At 46.0% G+C, this 23,634-nt stretch overlaps 1 protein-coding gene across 1 annotated transcript in view; it reads left to right on the top strand.

Moving 5' to 3' along the window:
- The window catches only part of LOC119172272 (tropomodulin), a 156,977-nt gene that overhangs the window by 103,327 nt on the left and 30,016 nt on the right, over positions 1 to 23,634 (top strand). The gene's annotated exons all lie outside the window — the stretch shown is intronic.

The raw sequence follows: 23,634 nt of genomic DNA, 5'->3' as shown, positions 1-23,634 counted from the left end.
GCGGCGGACGCTGGTCGCACCTGGCTAGAGTTTTGCTAACGTAGCGTCGCTGTGTCCAGCGTGCGCGAACGTCAATGGTACATTGGAGTATATTGGGTCCTTCATGATGCGCTCGCGGCCATTTTTCTAGCTCTAGATGTACCAAATTCGGTTTTATGGGACGTCAATGGATGACAAAATATACGACTGGTGCAAACATGATAATCCTAACAAGCGTTCATGTAAGAACATGACAACACACCACGCTCATAGCGTGCTTGCGGCTGTTTCGCTAGCTCCACATATACTAAATTTTGTATCACGTGCCGCCAATAGATGGCGAAGGTAAACGACACATCCAAACATGATAATCATGACACGAAAGTCATGTATGGCATTATTTACTTCCACCTCGTTACGTTGTGCTCATCTTAAGGTTACTTATCAACATTTCTCATTCAGGCTTCGCATATCATCGATTTCCACTGTGCGTGGGATCTGCCTTTTTTTTTTAATCTGAGATGAGCAGTTTAGGGCTCGCCCGGTCTTACTTTTAACAGTAGAGCTGTTTTAAGCCTATAACATTTGTCCATGATGCCTGGACAGTAATGATCTTGGTCGTGTGCACGAACGCGCTTTTTTTTATCCTCTTCTTCATCTTTCTCCTGCGCTTCGCTTTCTTAAGTCGTGCGCCGATATCTCCGGCATAGCCTGTAATTAGTCAAATTATTGAGTCAACGATTACAGAGATAGACAAAGAAGGAAGAAGAAATAAACTTTTTTTTGTGCGTGTCGAAGAAAATCTTCCTTTATGAGGCGGGATTCGAACCACGTACGCATGATCCGAGGTCTAGCATCTTAACATCCTAGCTACCAAGGCATGCTAGTACGCACAACATAGCTTTGTATAGTGTACCAAGAAGGTGGGAAGTGGTATCTAAAGCAGTGATGTCAGCGGTTGTGCAATTGTTCTCTTCTTTACCTCGATCTCGCCATGGGCAGGCCTAAGAAAGTTTGTACTCCCCAAGAAGCTGCATATCAGTAACAGGGTCGCCGGGCCAGGCTAGAATGCAATCGGCGACGTAGAACCGATCCTGAACATAGAGCCGGTGAAGCGCAGAAACGACAACGCCGGGTGTAAGATTGTGACTAAGCTGATTGAGAGAGAAACTGAGACCGGACTGCGATGCACTCCATCCGCGAAACGAACCAAGACTTCGTGGAAGCCAAGAAAGCGCGGCGGTGAGCTTGTAACGCCATAGAGTTTCTTAAAATTACCTAATAGGAGACTCTGGCGCTGCGATCATTCAGCCATGCATGAGAATGATGAGTAGTACACGGATTTGCCCAATCTCTCTGCTTGCGGCTTCGAACGCCCTTGTAGCTTTGTTTATTGGTGTGTTTTGGCTTTGTTTGATAGATTAGACGACCGAACTCTTTCGGAAGAACGAATCCTGCGCAATTAACCGGAGATAACGTCTCAAATAAAAAATGCCTGTACAATTAAGCGCTACTGCGCTTCCTGCGTTCAAGTGGCCTCTCAGAACGACCCTGATCTGGACGTCCTACTTGGATGTTTATGTGTGCGTATATGCCTTTTTTTCGCTTTTATTTATCTGTCTCTCTCGGTCTTCTGTACAGCCCCTATTTCCCGACCCCATACGCAGGGTAGCAAGCCGGTTACTTTTACCAGGTTAACCTACCAGCGTTTTTATTTCAACTCTCTCTCTCTTTCCTGTTTCGAATCAAAGAACAAACCTTTGGAAACTTCGCGAACCAGCTTGAATTGGTGAGGCTAAAAGGTTAAGGTGGTGAAGTTCAACCGCTGAACATTTGCTAATGGTCATTTCGTGACAAAGCGGCTCCAGGTCACGCGAAGCCAAAGTGAGCTGGAAGTACGAAGAATAAACAAATTGGTCTACTGTACCCATCATTCCCATGCTGACTGAAGTGCCGTGCGTTGCAGCTCCCATAGACACCAGCGCCAGAGTTGCCTCTGGTGTATTTATAGGAAACTCTACGCGCAACTCCATGGGAGGAGTGGGCAGCCATTTTACAGCGAGATTCCTAGCCATATAGATATCGAACGCGCGCGTCGTGTTTGTGAACGGCTCTAGTTCGACGTGAACCTCTCGACGGTGAATTCTGTCCATGGCTTCGGGAAGCGTTCTCTCAAACTCCAAGCGCCTCGCGAGATGTTCCCCGAAGCGACAGATCACGAGGAAACGCGCGTGTGTAGGAGTTGTCGCGAAACTTTGGCCATAGGAAAAGTGCCGCAATTCATCACGCGCCATCCGAGCCCGCGGGAGACGCTCTAGGTGCCGACCAGTGCGGACGCGCGAAGATCGGCTCCTGCTTTCAAGAATGCTTTCCTGTGGTATTCACGAATTTGTCGCCGAGTTTTTACTCTCATCGTGTGCCTAAGTTCTCAAGAAATCAGCAGATACCATCTTTGTGCCGGTGAGTGGACTTTTAAACCGTTTTTGGGACATTTTTACACGGCAACGCCACCGGGGGATTTAGGCCTAACCAAGGAGGCGATTGTCGCCGATGCGCCGGCCCGGCGCCAACGCGACTCAACGCTCTGCGCGTTCCAGTATCTGCAACTGCAACTGAGAATGGAATACCAAGTAGATGGAGAAGACATCTCTCCAGAGGATTGCACGGAAGAAATGGGTTGGAAGGAAGCCGAAACGAGACGCTCAAGGAATAAGCAAGCCGCGGTTAGCGTTCCTGCTGCCAAGGGTTCGACCGAAGCCGGCGTTGCGGGAGACGCTCGAGCCAGTCGTAGAAGGTATGACACCAAGCATACAATCGTGCAAGCTGGACGCATGCCGCCACTACCTAAGGACTTCAGCAAAATTGTGCTACGACCACGTGGAGGATTAAATATCTCGAGAATTGGCACTGGAGCCGTGGCAGACGCGATAGTACTGGCGGCCGGCGTCAAAGAGGAAGAGGCCATGCAGGACATCATATGTTCCAACTTGCAGCAGAACATTATGGTGGCAAGCACTCCGGACCAAGACAGAGCTTCAAGATACCTCAAGGTCAAGCAAATTGACATTGGAGGCAAAGTTTTCGAGGTTAGCGCGTACGCCGCGGCACCCCACGACACTTGTAAAGGAGTGATTCGCGGGATCCCCGTAAGCGATACTCAGGACACTTTGACCCGAAAGATTGTGAACGCGAACAACCCGCTCGCGCTGCAGGCGAAGAGAATCAAGAACACCGGGACAATCATCATAGCGTTCGAAGGACACAAGGTGCCCAGATTCGTGAGATATGGACCTTCACTTTTGCAGTGCTCCCTTTACCGCAAGAACATCGATATTTGTTACGTCTGTGGAAAGCTGGGACATCGGTCTGACGTCTGTCCGAACCCAGCTGAAACAATCTGCAGAGGCTGCGAGATCAAGAACCCAGATAGCCTGCACCAGTGCAATCCAAGATGCAGGCTGTGCGACGGTCACCATCCCACGGCAGACAAGGAGTGCAAGAACAGGTTCTTAGTGCCATACGTCGTCAGACGCAGACGTTGGGAAAGATCGCGAGCAGCCGCAGAAGCCCGGGACGCATCAATCACATCGAGTCCAGACATCAATGACAAGCAGCTTATTCCAGCCTACGGGACCCAGAGCATCCAGACTACACAAGAACAGGAAAGGCGGCCCCACTCCAGGGGGAGGTCGCGTTCCAGAAGAGGTTCTAGACCCAAGGCCCGCTCCCAATCACGGGGGCGCTCGAGTTCTCAAGGTCACCATCAGGGTCGGGATCAGCCTGGGCGGCACCCGAATGGCCAGCTGCCTGGCGTTCAGTTCGAGATCACGGCTTCACACCCAGGGAGGACGCCTGCAGTTACTTCGAAAGGCAGCTGGGCTGAGCGAGTGCGCAACGGCGGGGCAGAGGTGATGACAGGTAAGCTGCCAGAGCTAGTAGAATTGCACAGCTAGAGCAAGAAAACGCGAGACTTACAAAATCGAATGAGAGGCTATCAGCTGAGTTAAAGGAAATAAAAATTCTTCTCACTAAGCTAACTAGCGCGCAATCTTCACAGCCAATGCCTCAGCCAGTTGATGTCCCTGTGGCTGAAAACGTGGGGGACTCGAGAACCGCGAAAAAGAGGGCAGTCATGGCAGAACACGTGGAAGCCAACCAAACGACCATGTCAGATATGAAAGAGGTGTTCGACACGCTCAGCAAAGTAGTAGCCAATCTTAGCGAGCAGATGGGTAGGCTACAATCAAGCGTGGCGGCACTTGAAGAGCATATGACTTTGCGCATTACAAAGCTCGAAGCAGATCTGCACAACACAGCAAGGCCTCCTCATGCACCAAGCTCACCCCTTCGGCCACCAATACTAGTGGTACCAAACCTGTCGACAGGTGCAGCATCAGGCTCTGGCCGCCCATGTAATAACCATGATGGCAGCGCTACGTGAAGCATTTCGTATCTGGCAATGGAACTGTAGAGGTTACCTTAAAAAGAAGGCAACCCTGCAGCAGTATATCAGGAGCAGCGAAGAAAAGCCTCATATTATATTATTACAAGAGACCCTTTCACCGCAAGCAACGTTGCCTGGATTCCGGCCTGTAATAGGAGATACTGAAGGGAGGGGAGTCTGCACCTTCGTATGCAACAAACTAACGCACGTAACCCACGACCTCAAGATAGAAGCAGGCCGGTTGGAACTCGTCTTGGTAGAGATCGTGCCGGGTACCAGCATCCGTCAGAGCATTTTCATTCTGAATATATACAGCAGTCCAAAGGAACAAAAGCAAGGGTTCAAGACGGTTCTAAAGAAAGTTGTTAATATCGCCGGGGAATGTCCACTCGTCATAGCAGGTGATTTCAACGCCCCTCATCATACATGGGGTTACAAGTACAACACTGGGAAAGGAAATCGACTTTGGCAAAGTGCCAGTGAACTTGATCTCACCCTAATCACAGACCCCAGCCTACCAACAAGGCTTGGTACATCTTGCTGCAGGGATTCCACCCCGGACCTTACATTTGTAAGGAACATCAAGAAGGCCCAGTGGATGAACCTTGCTGTAGACCTAGGGAGTGACCACTGCATTCTTGCCACAACCTTCTCCGTGGAGCGTAAAAAGCAGAGAGAATTTCACTTCACAGACTGGGATAAGTTCAGAAAGATAAGGATGGAAAGGGAACAAGATGGCCACAGACAAGGCTTGGAGCAGTGGGTCAAACAGATTAAAGATGACATCAAATCCGTCTCCTCCACCATTACCACAGATTTTCCGGTTGAAAAAATGGATAGCCGGCTCGCTCATCTTCTTGAGGCAAAGCAAGCACTACTGAACCGTTGGAAGGGTCAGCGCCTGAACCGAAGACTGAGGAAGAAGATAGCTGAGGTAAACAGATCAGTCGAGGAACATTGTCGCGCACTATCGAGGCAGCAATGGGACGAAATCTGCAACTCCATCGATGGTCAGATGCGCAATGGCAAGACATGGAATATGTTAAAGCATCTCCTCAACGAAAACACCACCAAAACAAATCAAAAGCATGTTATCGCTCGAATTTTGCATAAAGAGATAGGGCGCACTACAGAACAGCAAGTTGTGCAGCGGCTCGTGCATAAGTACCTCCCAATCAAACGAGGATTGGCACCACCAAGTAGACAGTACCAGGGCACGCCAAATCCAGGTCTTGAGGGCGACTTTAACATCGAGGAGATCAGAAGAGCTTTGCATGATCTCAACGGCAGGTCGGCCCCTGGCCCGGACGGTATATCAAACAAGGCCCTGCGTAACCTTGATGACGATTCAATTGAAACCCTGAGGGATATGATCAATTCAGCATGGAAAGAAGGCAGGGTGCCAGAGCAGTGGAAGCTGGCCAGCACGATCCTTATTCCTAAGCCAGGAAAGCCCCCTAACTTGGACAACATGAGGCCAATATCCTTGACATCATGTATCGGCAAGGTCGCAGAACATGCCATACTGCACAGGATAAACAAGTATTTGGAAGATAACAACATATATACACACAATATGGTTGGATTCAGGGCAGGGCTATCCACACAAGATGCATTGAAGCTTATCAAACACCAGGTCATTGACAATGAAACCAGAGACGTGAGAGCCATTCTGTGCCTAGATCTAGAAAAAGCGTTTGACAACATCCACCACTCATTCATACTCGAAGCAATTTCCAAGCTTGGTCTAGGGAAAGCCTTCTATGACTACGTATGGTCCTTTCTTACAGATCGGAAAGCCGTGATGAAGATTGCAGATATCGAGACCGCAGCAATCGAACTAGAAGCAAGGGGCACGCCACAAGGGGCAGTGATTTCACCAATGCTGTTCAACATTGCCATGATTGGACTGTCAAAGAAATTATCGAGCATTGAAGGATTGAAGCACAGCATCTACGCAGATGACATTACCATCTGGTGCACAGGTGGAAGCGAGGGGCAGATTGAGAGCGCTCTGCAAGAGGCGATTGACACCGTAGAAGACTACCTTCGCCCTTCCGGGCTCAAGTGCTCCTCGAGTAAGTCAGAAATTTTGCTTTATCGGACTGCACGCCGGGGACCGAAGCCCAGGGGATGGAAGCCATTAAACCAGATAGACATCCATCTCCGTACAAATCAAGGGGATGCCATCCAGAGGGTCGACTCCATCAAAGTCCTGGGAATGCTGATAGAGTCTACCGGCGCCAACAGCAAATCTATAGCCAAGTTAACTCGGAAAACAGACAGTGCGGTGCACCTCATACGCAGAGTGGCCAACAAAAGAAATGGGATCAAGGAAGACAACCTCATCAGGTTGATGCATGCGTTTGTTCTAAGTTACTTCACATACGAGGCGGCAATGCACAACTGGTCAAGAGCAGAGTCTGAGAAACTGAATGTGCTCCTCAGGAAAGTTATCAAGAAGGTTCTGGGCCTACCCATACATACCAGCACCGAGCGTCTGCTTGAGCTTGGCATACACAACACGCTCGAAGAAATAGCAGAAGCCCAAGAGAGAGCACAGTTTGCAAGGTTATCTACTACAAGGTCAGGGAGAATGATCCTGCAGGAGCTGGGCCAAAAGCCAATAGCAATCAGATGCAATTACAATGATATCCCTGACAACATCAGGGAGACTATCACGGTATCTCCTATACCAAGAAACATGCATCCAGAACACAACGTCGGAAGAAGAGTAGCGAGGGCCAGGACTATACTTCGTCAAGTCTCAAACGAGGAACGAGGGGTCGTATTTGTTGACGCGGCTTCCTACGCCAATGGGAAAGCGTTTGTGGCAGTGGTAGTCGATGGGGCTGGCCATGTCGTCAACTCAGCGACGGTCAGGACGAAAGACCCAATCATTGCGGAACAAGTGGCCATCGCCTTAGCACTCAAGATGGATAACATTGAAGTCGTCTACAGTGATTCCATGGCAGCACTACGGGCGTTCGCCAAGGGGACGGTCTGTGAACAAACGCTGAAAATTCTGCAAGGCAAGAACATAACACATCATCTTCTGAGTTGGTTCCCAGCTCACCTTGGACAAATCAACGATTCCCCTCCCAATCTCAACGAAGCAGCACACGAGGCGGCGCGAGAACTCTCCAACCGCGCCTCCCCGGGGATGCGTTCTACCGGTGAAGGGTATAACCGGGGAATTCTTACAACATATAACGAGCTCACTAAACATTTCTACCTGTCTAGAAGGATTTTCCCTCCACTTCACAAAAATCTAACCCGGCCCCAAGCACTTACATTAAGGCTTTTGCAAACGCGGATGTACCCTACTTTAAAAATGTTACACATCATGTACCCTGACCTATACCCAAGTAATCTTTGTCCACATTGTGGGGAAATAGCTTCATTAGAACACATGCTCTGGCAGTGCACCAAATTCGCTCATTTCTCGCACATCACCTCTGCCAGATGGGAGGCGGCAATCCGCAGCTCGTCCTTGGCAGATCAGCTCTGGGCTGTCCGCCAAGCCCGCGAGGCGGCTGAGGGGCTTGGCATCTCAGTCCCCACGTGGGAGCTGCCCGCAACACAGTGATCTGTGTTTTGGAGGACCAAATAAAAGTTTATCCAATCCAATCCATCCGAGCCCGCGATCCGAAGACGAATATCGTAACTACTCGGCTATTCAGGCTCGTTAGCAGAGCATAGCGTATCCTTTTGTAGTGTAATATATAGCAACGAGGTTAGACAGGGAAGCGAGGGTGAGGAGGCATGATGTAAAGGTGAGGAAGTGAAGGGGAAGGAAGAAGAGAGAGAGAGTAAGGCACAGCACGGATAGAAAGAAAAATGAGGACAGGCAGAAATAGAGAGAAATTGAAGAGAGATAGAAGACAAAAATCGAAAGAAATACATAGAAAGACAAGTAGAGACAGAAACTACAAAGGAAAAAAACGACAGAAGAGAGAAACAGAAAAAAAGAAAGGAACGAAGAAAGAAAAAACTAAAAAACAAAGAAGGCTTCCAAGCTGCGAACTTTTTCCGGACCACTAGGGCGAAGCTGCCATAATTTTTTCCCCTTTCTCCTAGCCCCAGTCAGAATGTCAAACGCGAGCTTTTGATCCCCAATCCATACTGCGTCTAGTAATTATATCACTTATGCACCTATACGCTTCGTTGGCTCCGCTTGCTGTGTGAAGGCGGCAATTTTTAGGCGCCCCTGATAGTCTCCGTGTTTCACGTCCGCCTCATTTGCACTTGGTCTGGCAGAGTACACTGGAGTACCGCACCTTCATTTCATTCCTTGTCAAAAGTCAGAATGAGCACAGCATCTTCACTACGCGCGTGGAAAACGCTTCGCGAGGGCTTCAGCGGAGTCGGCAAAAAAGTCAGACGAGTTGCTTACAAAGCTCATGCACCAACTCATCGGATGCATTACGGGAAATACGCCAATGTAGGAAGGTGCCAGATGCAGTCTTAATGACATTCGTTGCTGGAGGCTGCGACACTTGCTTTTCTCGGCGTCTCTGGGGTGTTGTAAACATTCATTACCTGGAGATCTGCAGGGGCTTTGTTGCTTTGTTACATTGAGCAACGCCCCTAAATATCAAGGTGGCCCCGACACGCAAGGCTCCGAAGGGCATAGGTGCTGCGTCAGGCTTGAAAGCAGCCAATGAAGATGTACATTTGTAAGCAGAAAATTATTGCTTAGAACAATAGGGGGTGAAGGGTATTGTGCATGGCAAAAGGCAGACATGTAAATCGGAACCGACTGCAGTTGACTTGTTCCCAATTTACAGATGTCGTATATAGACCTCTTTAACCACTCTAAGGTCATCGAACGGGCTAAATGTAACCCAACTGTGCTTTAAGTGAATTTTATTTCCGAAAGCAGCATACATACACAGAACTGCCTGTCTGATCTAACGATATACTATTGACTGTGCTTTTGATTTCACTGGCACCTGTTGTTAGTTAACAGCTCACATGGTCCCCCAATCACAGAAGACACAAGAGACATTCAGACACATACACGAAAGACATTCATCAGAAGATATCGTCAGGTAGCCAACCGAACCAAGCTTGGTTAACCTCGCTGCCTTTCCTCTCCATTTCTCTCTATTTCTCTCTTTCTCTACCTCAGGAGGTGAAATATTTTCTCGCAAATGATTTTCAGCGAATACAGAAGCACAGTTCTTTTTTTCTAAACATTCGCTCGATACCCAGGCTAGGTTAAGTTAGGTTCTCCGCTCAATGTCAATCGATTTGCGTTTTCGTGCGTCACTTACATCCTAGTTTGTTTGTTTTTTATGTAAGCTGTAAAGTGTGAATAGCAGAGAGGAACTTTTACCCGTTAAAAAAAAGTTGGTGACAAGTTCTGCCCAGGTGTCATCATTTGTTCCCGAGAAAGAAGAACAACTACGCCTTCAAGCGATTTATGAGGAGCGCAATGTTTTTCTCGTGTGCTCCGCTGGTAAGCAAGTATGTCTTGGTGGGGAGGGAAATATTAAATAGTACTCAATTGTGGGAGGCTGACGCTCCTAATATTCTACTTAGCAATGACCAGCGACGCGATTTAGCTTCCCCTTTGGCTCTTTTGACAGTTCATGGTCGTCACTGGTGCGTCTACAGAGCGACGCTCCCCGACTGACTCATAGAAGCTAGTTGGCACCCAGCAATGATTATGGACAGCACGAGGAGTTGCAAGTGCTAATGATGATGTTAATCATTAGAAAGAAAGAAAGAAAGAAAGGAAGAAAGAAAGAAAGAAAGAAAGAAAGAAAGAAAGAAAGAAAGAAAGAAAGAAAGAAAGAAAGAAAGAAAGAAAGAAAGAAAGAAAGAAAGAAAGAAAGAAAGAAAGAAAGAAAGCGTATGTACGCACGTACGTACTTATAAGTCCGGCGCACAGCGCGCGTTACGTACAGGATCTCCTCACGATCACCTTCACACTCACCTCACTTGCACATCTGACGGCTGCACTGCAAACAAGGCGAGTATATTTCCCATAATTAAATTGTGTTCGTTCAATTCTAAAATCATGGTAAAGGGGTCTCAAAAGCTTTATCTTAAAAATAATTGCAGTGTGTTGATCTCATTCTTATCCCTGGCTATTTTTCTCATCTGTACGTACTCTATATAGCACCATATATAGACAAATATAAGCGTGCATAATACTGGTGTCTTGCTTTTGAATACGAAGATACAAAGAAAGAGGAACTGCGTTTCAAGACGGAAACCTCACACTCATTGTTCTCAGTACACTGGGGCAGCCGTCAGTAATATTTTGTTAACGAGATCTCAATAAATTTTGTAACCTGACGAATATAATTTTGGTTACAAATAGGTCAATTATGAATGTGTAAGTATTCCGAATGTTATGCTGCTGTTGTGAGCAACGTATGTTGCCCGCGTGCTTCTTATTATTTTTTTTCTGATGGCAAAAGACACCTTGCGAAACATCAAAACATCATGTCACTGAACTGTAATGCCCATCCGAGAATAGTATCCTCAGACGGGTTCATTCTGCAGTTGCCAATATTACATAAGAGAAGAATACGGAAAAGAAAAAAAGATTATGGCAACTTCGCGCGGGTTGCCAGAAAGAACGCTGGACACGGCCTTCTACATCATACCAGCCAAGCCTAGCCTTAGAGACAGCCAGTTACACGTCAACATAGAAAGTGGTAGTTGAACCTATGACAGCCAGTTGAACCTCGCAAAGCCAAGTTGAGGCTCTTTCTCTCATTCTATTTATTTCTCACTCGTTCTATCTCTGTCCATTCATCCTCTCTCCTCGTTGGTGTTTCTCTCTCTCTCTCTGTTTATCTTTTTTTCTTTCTATCTTTTTTCGTTCTATAGCCGAAAGCAGTGCTAAATCATATAATTTCCATATATGCTTGTTCTGCTATCGCGCCTGAATATCCGAGTGGTTACATATAGCTCACATTCGGACCATAGGTACCTGGCTTAGAATACCGCCTCGCCAAAAAACTTTATTTAGTTTTGTTTATTTTTTCCTCCATTTACTATCTCCTTTACTTCTTGTAACTTATTTTTCTCTTCCTTCATATGAGGCTTCAGCCTTAATGAAAGAGGATGTTCTCACTGAAGTAGTACATATCGAACGTGGGTGGCACAGCACCATGTAGCCAAAAAAATAGTACAAGAAGTGTGGGCGGTTGTGGAATTCGCAGCTGTATTCTTTGTGTAACTCGGACGTTGTTGAGAGTTTGCGACAGGTTTCCCGCTCATGCCTATAGGGATATGGGTGCACGTTAAAGAACCCCAGGTGGTCAAAATTTCCGGAGCCCTCCACTACGGCGTCTCTCATAATCATATTGTGGTTTTAGGACGTTAAACCCCACAAATCAATCAATCAATCATGCCTATAGGCTTGCGATTCAGAGTTGTGAAAGCAAATGACGAGCGGAGCGAATTTTGTCAACAGCTTGCCGGGGACGACCCGCTACGTCCTTCTTTTTCCGGCCGCAAACCATAGCTGCCGAATGCAAATACAGCTAGAAATACACGCGGCAACAACAACAAAGAAGTGTTTCATCATATATGAAAAATGAGATTATGTGGTTATACAAGCAAAATCAAATTAAAATCTTAAAACTCGTGCTTTTACTATGAGCATGCGAGGCAATGTGCGCAACTTTTATGCTCATTTCACTCATATTTACGTTGAATAAAGTAAGAGTGTATTTACACGAAGTGCGCCGACAACATTTCAGCGTACCCTGTCGGTGCTGGGATTGTACGATCGCACATTTTCGCCCACGACAAAACACCCACCGCCATTATTCATGGCGGTGCGTCCGACGTGAACGCTACGACGCCTTATCTCGAGAAAGCCGTCATTTTTATGAACCATTAGCGCGCTCTGCGACCGGAACACTGCGCTGTTGAGCTTTGTGCCGTTGCACGCCCCTTATCTCCTAAAAACGCACCAAATTGCTCTACGCTTACTATATCTAATTTGGCATATAGTTGTCCGTCCATTAGCAACTTCGCTCTACCGCGAATCACGCATCCCTGTGCCGCGTTATCTAATCGTCAAGAATATTCATATTCACCGGTTTCCATGGTTACCGTCAATCTTGGAGCCGTCCACCGAAATCACGAGACACCCTCTGGGCTAATGACAGGCTATTTTTCGCCGGCTTTAGAGCAACTTTTTTCGGGGTTTCACAACTGGAGTCGCGCTCTGCTTCAATGAACTGCACAGGAAGCATCTCCTCGTTCTTTAGAGTGAGTTTTTTCTTATCGTCCCTGCAGGCGAACATACATATGTGTATTGAATAAAGAAGGATGTTTCGAGGGATTTTTTTTGTTTGACACAACCTTAATCAAAACCAGAAGAAAATGAAGCCAAGCAAGGTGAAGGGTACGTTAATTGTACTGTTTTATTGTATTGTAGTAGTTGTGGTATAAACGTGAAGCAAGTAAAGTGGAGGAAAAGACAACTGATATTAACGTTCTCTGGTATCATCCTTGGCCTCAATTTTTGCTAAATTTTCATTAAACATATGCGTCTTGTATGTAATCGGGACTTCGAGTAGCACAGCTATCAGACTGGTAAGGGTGGGAGTGTTTATTAGGCAAAGTTGAGCCGGGCGAAAGCAAACAACACTTTCACAACTACGATAGCTGCAAGCAAAGCCATCGCTCCTCAAAAATCTACTCCGTGGGTGACACGCATCGACCACACGTCAACGTCATCGTATAGAATAGCGTTATCACTGGTGCTTGTGTAAGTTTTTTTTATATTGTTCATAACGTTCTAGTTGATATAGTTAATATGGCCTGCACCAGGCGCGTAGCCAGAAAGTTTTTTTTTGGGGGGATGGGGACTTTTTTGATGGCACCCCTTTGAAATGGCCATTTTTCGCTCTCTATGCCAAGGCGCAAAAAAAATAGGAGGGGGGAGGCCTGATGTGCTCATTGGCTGCACCCCGGCCGTGACGTATTTATCATTACAACCATCGAAAATACCAGGTAAGGTTCTGATGCATATGCACTCGGGCGCAACCTGCGCCATTGCGATAACACCCGTAACAGTTCTGGCCGGTGAAACCAGGCCACAGTGGAAACGAAAATGCATTATATTAAGATAGATGTCAATACCCCCTCCCACTTCCTATACATGCTCCCCGTCCCGACGGCGAAAGCGGGAGCTGAAAGTGAAAGTAGGAGTATTAAGAAATTAACAAAGCAATGGAGGATGAAGTTATACTTTCCGAAATTGTTAAAGAAGCAGTCAGGTGAAAATAAAGTTTTTTCGTCCATCCATCAACTTTACGCATGTCGTTTTGTTCGTCCATTAATAGCTCGTGGGAACGTTCACGACGAGCAAAGCTCTTCAAAGCTGAAAAATTCCCTTCAATTAAGCCTGGACTTCCAAACCGATATAGTTCACATGGCCTGCTGCGTCGCATTTAAGTTGCAACACGTGCCATCGTATAAAAGTTCTGTCCAGCAAAACAACCTCTATACCTAAAGGTATGGAAGCTATATTGTATAATTTGCTTTCGGGACGACCTTTCGGTATAGGGGGAACGCATAATAGCAGGCGGTTTTCGTCAGCGTCCTTGGAAAATTTCCCCACGTTCATATATATATATATATATATATATATATATATATATATATATATATATATATATATATATATATATATATATATATATATATATATAGCGAAACAAACGTTAGCGTTGATCAACATCAAAGCGAGACTGCGCGGCCTCATTTCAGCCTGATGTGGTAATCACTAGGCTGCCACGGTGGAGTGCACACTGCGTGAAAACGAACTCCGCGCCTAATTATTCGCAAGAGTGGTGGCGGTGGCGCACGTGGACTAGTTGATGAAAAATTGGCAGATCCCACGTTCAGTGGGAATCGATGATATGCGATGCACGAAGGAGGAAGGTTGATATGTCACTTTAAAATTAGCACAACGTTACGAGGTGGAGGTAAATTATGCCGTGCATGGCTTCCGTGCATTGATTCTCATGTGTGGGTGTGTCGTTTACCTTTGTCATCTATTCACGTCACGTGATGCCAAATTCAGTATATGTGGAGCTACTTCGTCATCCATTGACGTAACTTAACAACAAATTTGGTATAGGTGGAGCTAGCGAAATGGCCACGAGCGCATCATGAAGGGCTCAATATACTCCAACAGAACGTTGACGCGCGCGCACGCTGGGCACAGCGACGCTACGTGTAGCAAAGCACGAGCAGTCTATAGTCTGACGCCAGGCGCGACCAGCGTCCGTCGGCACGGCCTGGCCGGCCCGGTAGCAACCGGCACGAAATGGGACATGCGTTACCCATACAGAACTGCGTCTGCCTCTTTTCATGACGTAGGGACGCTGGACGCGCTGAAACGCGCATGCGTCAAAGCAACGCTGCGCGGTGCGCGCCTGCAAGTAAATGGCAGGACCGGCACCTGGCGTGGCAACGCCAGCGTGACGCAATGAATCGAATGCCGGCGCACACGCGCGCCGGGTCAGGTCGAAATGCATTGGTGCCTTGGCTGTTGCATGTTGTCATGTTGTCACATGACGCGCATCTCATGATTATCATGTTTGCACCAGTCACATACCTTCATCATCCACTGACGTCCCGTAATGCAAAAATTTGGCATATGTGAAGCTAGCAAAACGACCGCGAGCGCATCATGAGCGTGGCATGTAGTCGTGTTGTTACATGACGTAGATGTAGGGGTTATCATCTTTGCACCAGTCTCATACCTTTGTTATTCATTCACGTACTTTAATACCCAATTTGGTATATGTGACGCTAACGAAATGGCTGCGAGCGCATCATGAGCATGGCATGTAGTCATGTTACATGACACACATGTCATGAATTTCATGTTAGCGTCTGTCGTTTGTGTTCACCATGCAATCTTGTCATACAATACCAGTTTTTCAACATGCCATGTGAACGGAACTAACGCAAGAGCAACAGGACCATGAAGTGTAAATCATGACATTCATGACATACATGTCATAATTTTCATGTTATGACCAGTAAAATATGCTCATCATACAGTCATGTTGTGCCATACCAAGTTTGGTATCAACACCATTATCTAAATGGGCAGGAGAGCCTAAAGTCGTAGGCAGCTAGATAGATAGATAGATAGATAGATAGATAGATAGATAGATAGATAGATAGATAGATAGATAGATAGATAGATAGATAGATAGATAGATAGATAGATAGATAGATAGATAGATAGATAGATAGATAGATAGATAGATAGATAGATAGATAGATAGATAGATAGATAGATAGATAGATAGATAGATAGATAGATAGATAGATAGATAGATAGATAGATAGATAGATAGATAGATAGATAGATAGATAGATAGATAGATAGATAGATAGATAGATAGATAGATAGATAGATAGATAGATAGATAGATAGATAGATAGATAGATAGATAGATAGATAGATACGCTCAAAGTCGCTGAAGTTCGCTAAGAAATGCTTTGCATTTAAAACATCGCGCACTTTGACAGACAAAGCGTCCAATGATGACCCCAAGCGCCTTTCGCTGCGCCGACAAAGGGGGCGCTTCTCTGAAGTAGCACCCACGAATAAAGGAGGGGAAGGGGGGGAAGCGAACGCAAACAGTTGATGATGATTTGTGGGGTTTAACGTCCCAAAACCACTATTTGATTATGAGAGACGCCGTCGTGGAGGGCTCCAGAAGTTTTGACCACCTGGGGTTCTTTAACGTGCACCCAAATCTGAGTACACGGGCCTACAACATTTCCGCCTCCATCGGAAATGCAGCCGCCACAGCCGGGATTTGATCCCGCGACCTGCGGGTCAGCAGCCGAGTACCTTAGCCACTAGACCACCGTGGCGGTGCCGAACGCAAACAGTCGTGGACGAATGACATACCGTAGTTTCCTTCACGTTGTATGCGCTGAGTTCAAGATGTGGTTTCGGTGCTCGCATCGTCGCAAGGCAATCGGCAGGATTTTTTAAGCGGCGAAGAACCTTAAGACCGCACAATGGCCCTCCCTTCATAAACCACCGCCCAGCGTCTACAGCAGATGTGTAAACCGAGATATCTGTGAATACAAAAGGTTATCAAAAGGTTGTTAAACAAAAGAAAGAAATTTGAAGACCACAACACCAAAAAAAAAAAACACTGACATTTAACCACCCATCAATCAAAGCATATGACAGAACGAAATGTTAACAAAAAGAAAATAAAAAGATACTAAAGAGAACAAAATAGAAGGACTTAATTTATGTTGTAGTGCACATTGCTTCGCCCTCATTAGCACTTATATTTTAGATATAAAAGAGGGAGAGGGGAGTAAAAATTCGTGTCGCATTGTTGGGGTAAGAAACTTTTGCGGCTAGCAGGCAACGAACCTGCAACCTTCGAACCAGCAGGCTGCAGGCTCCGTCCCTGCACCGGCGGCAAGTTGTCTTTTTGCCCACTTCGCTTTCTTCCAGTCTCTATCAGATTACTTCAACATACTTAAAACAGTATACAGATAACATACCCTATGCCTTCCTTGGTTAAATTACTTGCTCTGGTTTTTATTAAGGTTGCGTCAAACAATGAGACGAACTCTCAGAATCCCCATTTTTCATTGTCGTACAGAAGTATGATATATCCAGTTCTGCAGAAGGAAAATCTCGGGAAGGCCGCTAGGACAAAAAAAAAGAAGTCGCGCAGTACTTATGACGCACTCACGTAATATGTATGCATTAAGGAACAAAAAACGAAATGTCATAACAAATATGGATAGGATAACGAGGTGGCGGAGGAGTTTTACAGAGAGCTGTACAGAAGTCATAACAACCAGGATAATATTGTGAGAAACAATAATAGTCCAGAGTAATTTGACATCCTGCCAGTAACGACAGGCGAAGTAATGGAATCCCTAGCAGGAATGCAAAGAGGCAAAGCCGCTGGGGAAAATAAGTTAACAGCGGACCTCCTGAAAGATGGCGGTGAAATCGCGCTAGAAAAACTGGCTACCTCATATACCTAAGTGTCTCTTGACGGGAAGGGAACCAGAATTTCGGAAGAACGCCAACGTCATCTCAATTCATAAGAAATGAAACGTCAAGGGACTAAAAAAATACAGGCCGATCAGCTTACAGTACGTTCTATAAAAACTATTCACAAAAACAATAGCTAATAGAATTAAGGTGACATTAGAGTTCAAACAACCAAAGGACCAAGCAGGCTTTCATACAGGCTACTCCACAATCGACCATGTTCATAATATCAATGAGGTAATAGAGAAATACGCGGAATACAACCAATCCCTATACGTATACATAGATTACGAGAAGGACTTTGACTCAGTGGATACATCAGCAATAACGCAGGCACTATGGAATCAGAGCATCGAAGAACCCTACATAAACATAGTGGAAGAAATTTACAGTGGATTCACAGCCACCATAGTTGTCTGTTAAGAAAGCGACAGAATCCTAATAAAGAAGGATGTAAGGCAGGGAGACACGATCTGTCAAACGCTATTCATCGCGTGTTTACCGGAGGTTTTCACGGCGCTAGATTGGGAAGAGTTAGGGACAAGAGTTAATGGAGAGTGTCTTATACCCCTGTCACACGGGCACCCGCAAAGACCGTTTAACTCCTTCGTCCTTACGACAACGAAGATGCGGTCTACGTCACATGGCCACCCTTACCCAAACGAAGGTAAACGGAGCGTTTCGCAAAGGGCGTTCAACGATCTCCCTTCGCAGCGAAACGAGGTACTCTCGTCCCCAGCAGTCTAGAGGTCAGAGAAAAATTTCGAGCACTAAGTAGCCGCAGTGAAAGAATAATACATTTTGGCAATCTTAAACGTTCCCCGCCGCGGTGGTCTAGTGGCTAAGGTACTCGGCTGCTGACCCGCAGGGCGCGGGTTCGAATCCCGGCTGCGGCGGCTGCATTTCCGATGGAGGTGGAAATGTTGTAGGCCCGTGTGCTCAGATTTGGGTGCACGTTAAAGAACCCCAGGTGGTCTAAATTTCCGGAGCCCTCCACTACGGCGTCTCTCATAATCATATAGTGGTTTTGGGACGTTAAACCCCACATATCAATCAATCAAATCAATCTTAAACGTTCTTTCGTTGTAGTACTCATTCACAACGCGTGTTTGTTTACATATATTTACTCCCGCCAGAGTTCGCTTACTCTCAACACCGATGCTCTACACTCCGTGCCTCGCACGTGGTGCCTCGCGAGTCGGGCCGGCCGGCGCCATTGAAAAATATTTCGTCCATGCGTGTGGTTGTGGTCGTCGCTGTGTCACTCATGGCTGAAGAACACAAAATGTGCGCTCACGAGGCAAGGAAGCACAAGAACTTTCGTGCACAGGCATAAACACAGGCAACAAAACAACTAAAAGCACAATGTGGCCAGCGTCACTAGCAGCATCGCTACATTTAGCGAATTCGTTTTTTTTTTTTTGAAAATATTTTTATGGTTTGTTAGCATCTTACCTCCTTAATAGTGTTTTTTGTAAAAACCCCAGAACGAGGATTCACAAAAAATTAATAGAGATGAAATTAGAATCATTTTCCGAAAATCAAACAGTGCCAGCTGAGCCCCCTCGCGCCAACTGTTACAACCTTTTCATTGCCGTGTGACACTGCCACGACTTCTCCGTCGAACCACCTAGGGGAGATTTACGTTGACGGTGTTCAACGGAGTTTAGTGGTGGCCGTGTGACAGGGGTATTAGTAACCTACGATTCTCTGGTGACATTGTCTTTATGAGTAACTCAGGGAGAGAATCGCAGATCATGATTTCTAAACTTTACACAGAAAGCAGAAGAGTAGGCCTGAAAATTATTATGCACAAAACTAGAGTATAATGTGCAGTAACCTCGGCAGAAAACAGCACTTTGGGATAGGTGAGATGCTGTAAGTTGTAATGGAATATGTCTACATAGGACAGTTAGTAACCGCGAGCCGAACTACGTGAGTGAAATGACTAGAAAAATAAGGATGGGGTGGATCACATTCGGCAAGCATTCTCAAATCATGAATGGTAATCTGCCACCGACCCTCAAGAGGAAGATATATAACAGCTGCATCTTGTCGATACTTACCTACGGAGCAAAAACCTGCAGGCTTACAAAGAGCACGTTATGTCGAGCGAAGGCATGATTTACCAGCTCGAGTTCCTAAAGTTTTCCGCACGTGATGTCATCATGAAGGTCTTCGCTCGACGTAACAGAAGCGAAACAACGTATAAAAGCAGGAAAAAATGAAACAAGCGAGAAATAGAAAGATAAAGAAAGGAAGAACAATAGGAAGCAGAAATATAAATATATAAAAGAGGAAAAAAGGCAGACTAAATTGAAAAATTGAAAGGAAAGAAATAGAGGAGGAAGGAAAGAGAAAACCAAGGAGAAACTATGGAGGCCGCCCAGCTCCAGACTCGCCCCGACCTGCATGGTGGTCTAGTGGCTAAGGTACTCGGCTGCTGACCCGCTGGTCGCGGGATCGAATCCCGGCTGCGGCGGCTGCATATTCGATGGAGGCGTAAATGCTGTAGGCCCGTGTGCTCAGATTTGGGTGCACGTTAAAGAACTCCAAGAGGTCGAAATTTCCGGAGCCCTCCACTACGGCGTCTCCCAAATTCATTGTGAGTTTGGGACGTTAAACCTCACGTATCATCATCAGCTCCACACTTCCTGCAGGCTTGGATTCACTATTGCGAAGCTGTTTTTTTTTCTGCTTGTTCGTTCATTTGAATCTAGTTTCTTATGACTCTATATACAAGCGGAATGGGTCGTACGCGCGAGAATCCGGTGCATAGGAGATGGCACTCGCGTCTCGCCGGCTTCTATACAAGAAGCGCTTGGGCATCACACATAATCCGAACGCATTTGTTTCGCCTGCGCTGTCACGCATACTTCGTTGATGACGCCGCCCGCTTCTCTTTCCTTTGTTTCAGCCCTTTACTCTTTTCGTCCTTTCGCCCCATTGTCCGCGCTTTGTCTGAAAGGGCGTGAAGCTAATCTTTGAGCCCGAAGGCGCCCTACTTTTGTCCTATACGTATTATAAAGTATATATAGGCATGCACGTGCACGCAGTTGAGAAGTTCGCAGTCCCTTTCTTCCATCCTTCCGTCACTGCGACGTTTGCGTATACATACGGCGCAGAATTTTGTGGTGGTGGGCGTTAGCAAAAAAAAGAACGAGAAGGCTGCCCCCACGCGCCGTCTCTCTCGAAAGACCTGGCAGAGTTGACGAGGAAGTGAAAAAAGGAAGATAAAAAACGCTGTAACGTCAACCGGGCGACGTGACAACCTGCCAAGTCAGCTGGCTGTCAGGGGGTGTATTGCGCGGCTTAGCACATTCATTCGTGTTTCTATAGAGGACGCGCGGTTGCCGAAAGCGTTTTCGCGCATACGGGGAAATGTCAATTTAGAAGTTCTATCTCGTACTATACGTGACTATTGCCGGAGTGTGGGAGCCAACCTGCGACGGTACGAACTCATTACGCGCTGCCCGCAGGAAGTATAATTTAAAAAGTGTGTATGCTGCATGGCTTCATATGAAGTATTAATCAACTGATTAAATAACTAGTGCAGCGTCACGAAGTTGTTCCTGTGATACAAATTCGAAGACGTTGGTATCGAACGAGGGATACGCGAGGGATTAAAAAGTTGTACGTTATCAGTCCAAAAAAATAAAAATCCTTAATTTTGGTTCTTCATTTCTCTAATCATACTAGTCGTATAGATAGGGAGTGCACTCGTGCGCTACACGAGAGCAAAACGCGACGTTTAATCAATTTCGAAACTACCGAAACGTGATGTCATTTTTCGTTAAAGGTGCGGAAAGGAACCAAGTTTATAATTGAAAAATTTTTACGACTACCTTGTTCTTTGTATAGCGTGTGATTTCTGTCTGTATAAAGCTCTTTAGCGTTTTACAATGAATAAAGCGCATAACTTCGAAGTAATACCTGGGATCGGGTTACGATATAGAACCAAGAACGTATGCATTACAAGCTTGGGCGACGTTCTGACATTATCACTCACACAGCACAGTCTGTTCTCGAGCTTATGACAATTCGTTCGCAGCCCGATACATTTGCACACCTGCGCTATTATAGGCCGACATCAAGGCGGCTGTGCATACAACTGCAAACGCATCTATTTCATTCTGTTGTGCCCGGACTTAGTCATCATACGTACTGCAGGCACACTTTATTGGTCACATGAGTATCCCATTGAGGACGCCGCCTGGGACCTTAATTGAACTGCCCCGATATCTAAGTCATCCGGAACGTCGCATAAAAGTGCTTTTGACAACGCAGCAATTCACAGTGCTATTCCGTCATGGGCTGCTTATATAACCGACCCCTTCTATACGTCAGCTTGTGTAGTCCGACTAATGTGTGATCTAATAACCGATCAATCGCGATGTGTCTTTATGTGTAGTTTAAGGAGAGGATGAATTACAGAATGAGAATTCTTACGAACCTCAAAATCCCGCAGTCATGCACGTAGCCTCCAATGAGCGCATTTGTCCAGTTTTCTTACACGTGTATAGTTTCGATCTGCGTAATGATCGCGAGAAGACGATGCCTTACACGCGGGACTTTCGTGAAACAAACGGCCATCAGCTGTCGAGGCGGCCACGCGTACAATCGCTCAAGACAGTTTCTGATACGCGGTTAATGGAGACGCGAGAATGCCGCGCCGCACGGATCGCAAGATGACTGCACGCGCTGGGAGGGCGCGCGCGCGGAATTCGACTCATTGTTTAGGGGCGAACGAAGGTCACCACGAACGCAACGCTTCGCGAATCGTGACGACTCGCCTCCTCTCACATGGCGTCAGCGCCGTCACGGCGAGTTCCAGCAGGCATCGGGCATGAATTCGTATTCATTCAGCCTCTCGTCGCGCAAGACCTCGGGCCTAAAGGAGAGGGCTTTGTCGGGATATCAAAAAAAAAAGGACAGACCAACAGGCATATCAAAATAAGGAAAGCATAAAGTGACGGCGTGCATCATCCCACCCGCGCATGTGCCACCAACTCGTAATTTTCGTGCCCTCCCGTGAGGCGGCAATTCATCAGCTATATAGTCGTGTCGTGTCAGTTTTTGCCCGCGAGTCGTTATTCCAGCCTACGCTCACAGAAATTATATACATTGTGTCGCATCGCTCAAGGACAACAATCAAGAGTTTTATTTTTCAGCCAAGACACGCATCTGACAGATCGGCTATTCACGATGTGTTTATTTTCGTCCCCTACAGTTATAGCTTACACCTATTTTCCTGGATTTGCGCAAGATTACTGTGTTAACTCGTCAATAACGCACGCGAAATTTTTTTCAATGCCAGAAATTCATTGCAAACGCAGTTTTGGTGATTTAAAAATGGTAACTTGACTTTCATTCTTCGAAAATTCTGAATGCTATATCATTTCTTTTGTTACATTATAGGTAATGAAAGGGAAAACTTTCTATTTGTTCTTCCTTGAAGACGTCTATCGTGACAAAACTACAGAGACATGGTATAGGTTGCCCATGCTATCCAAGGCTTCCTATTGCTATCAGCTGTCGCTTTATAATCTGCTCCGTTCAGTTCAGATGGAGGCACAAGGTGGGGTTGTACACCAGAGACTTGTGTTCAATGCTTACCTTCAAGTTAGTTTTGTTTTACTTGGAGTCAGCGTACATCATATTGTAGAAAACTTTTTTTGTTGTGAAAGTACATGTTATTGATGAGTAAACTATAGCTTTACTATGAACACTTACACAAATATTATTTAGCCAGAACATTCGTAGTGTCCTATTTTCAGACGCTATACAAAGACGTGTTCGAGCAGTTATGTTTCCTATTAATCGAATATTACAGCGCATCATATTCGCTGCTAACAAGATATCTTCCATAGCCGCTAATCAGGTCAAGTCGACATTGAATATTGAATGTAATGTATTCCTTGTAAGCTGTTCTTCTCACGCTTCTCAGGCACAGTTTAAAGAAACTGGTCTTTTATTATCGATATAAAATGCACTTTACTCTTAGCTAAATTTTCTTTAGCTGTCAGTGCGCATCGAATATGAATCGACGGAATCTGGAATTATGTAGTATAGTGACCAAATACTGACAGTACGACGATTCCGGCTGCTACTTGCCAATGACCATAGAATAAAACGCATAGGGACTCTAAGGCAGAAATGATATATATGG

This window comes from Rhipicephalus microplus, chromosome 4 (assembly GCF_043290135.1).
Source record: "Rhipicephalus microplus isolate Deutch F79 chromosome 4, USDA_Rmic, whole genome shotgun sequence".
Classification (NCBI taxonomy): Eukaryota; Metazoa; Arthropoda; class Arachnida; order Ixodida; family Ixodidae; genus Rhipicephalus; species Rhipicephalus microplus.
This window is presented reverse-complemented; position numbering and strand designations above follow the sequence as displayed.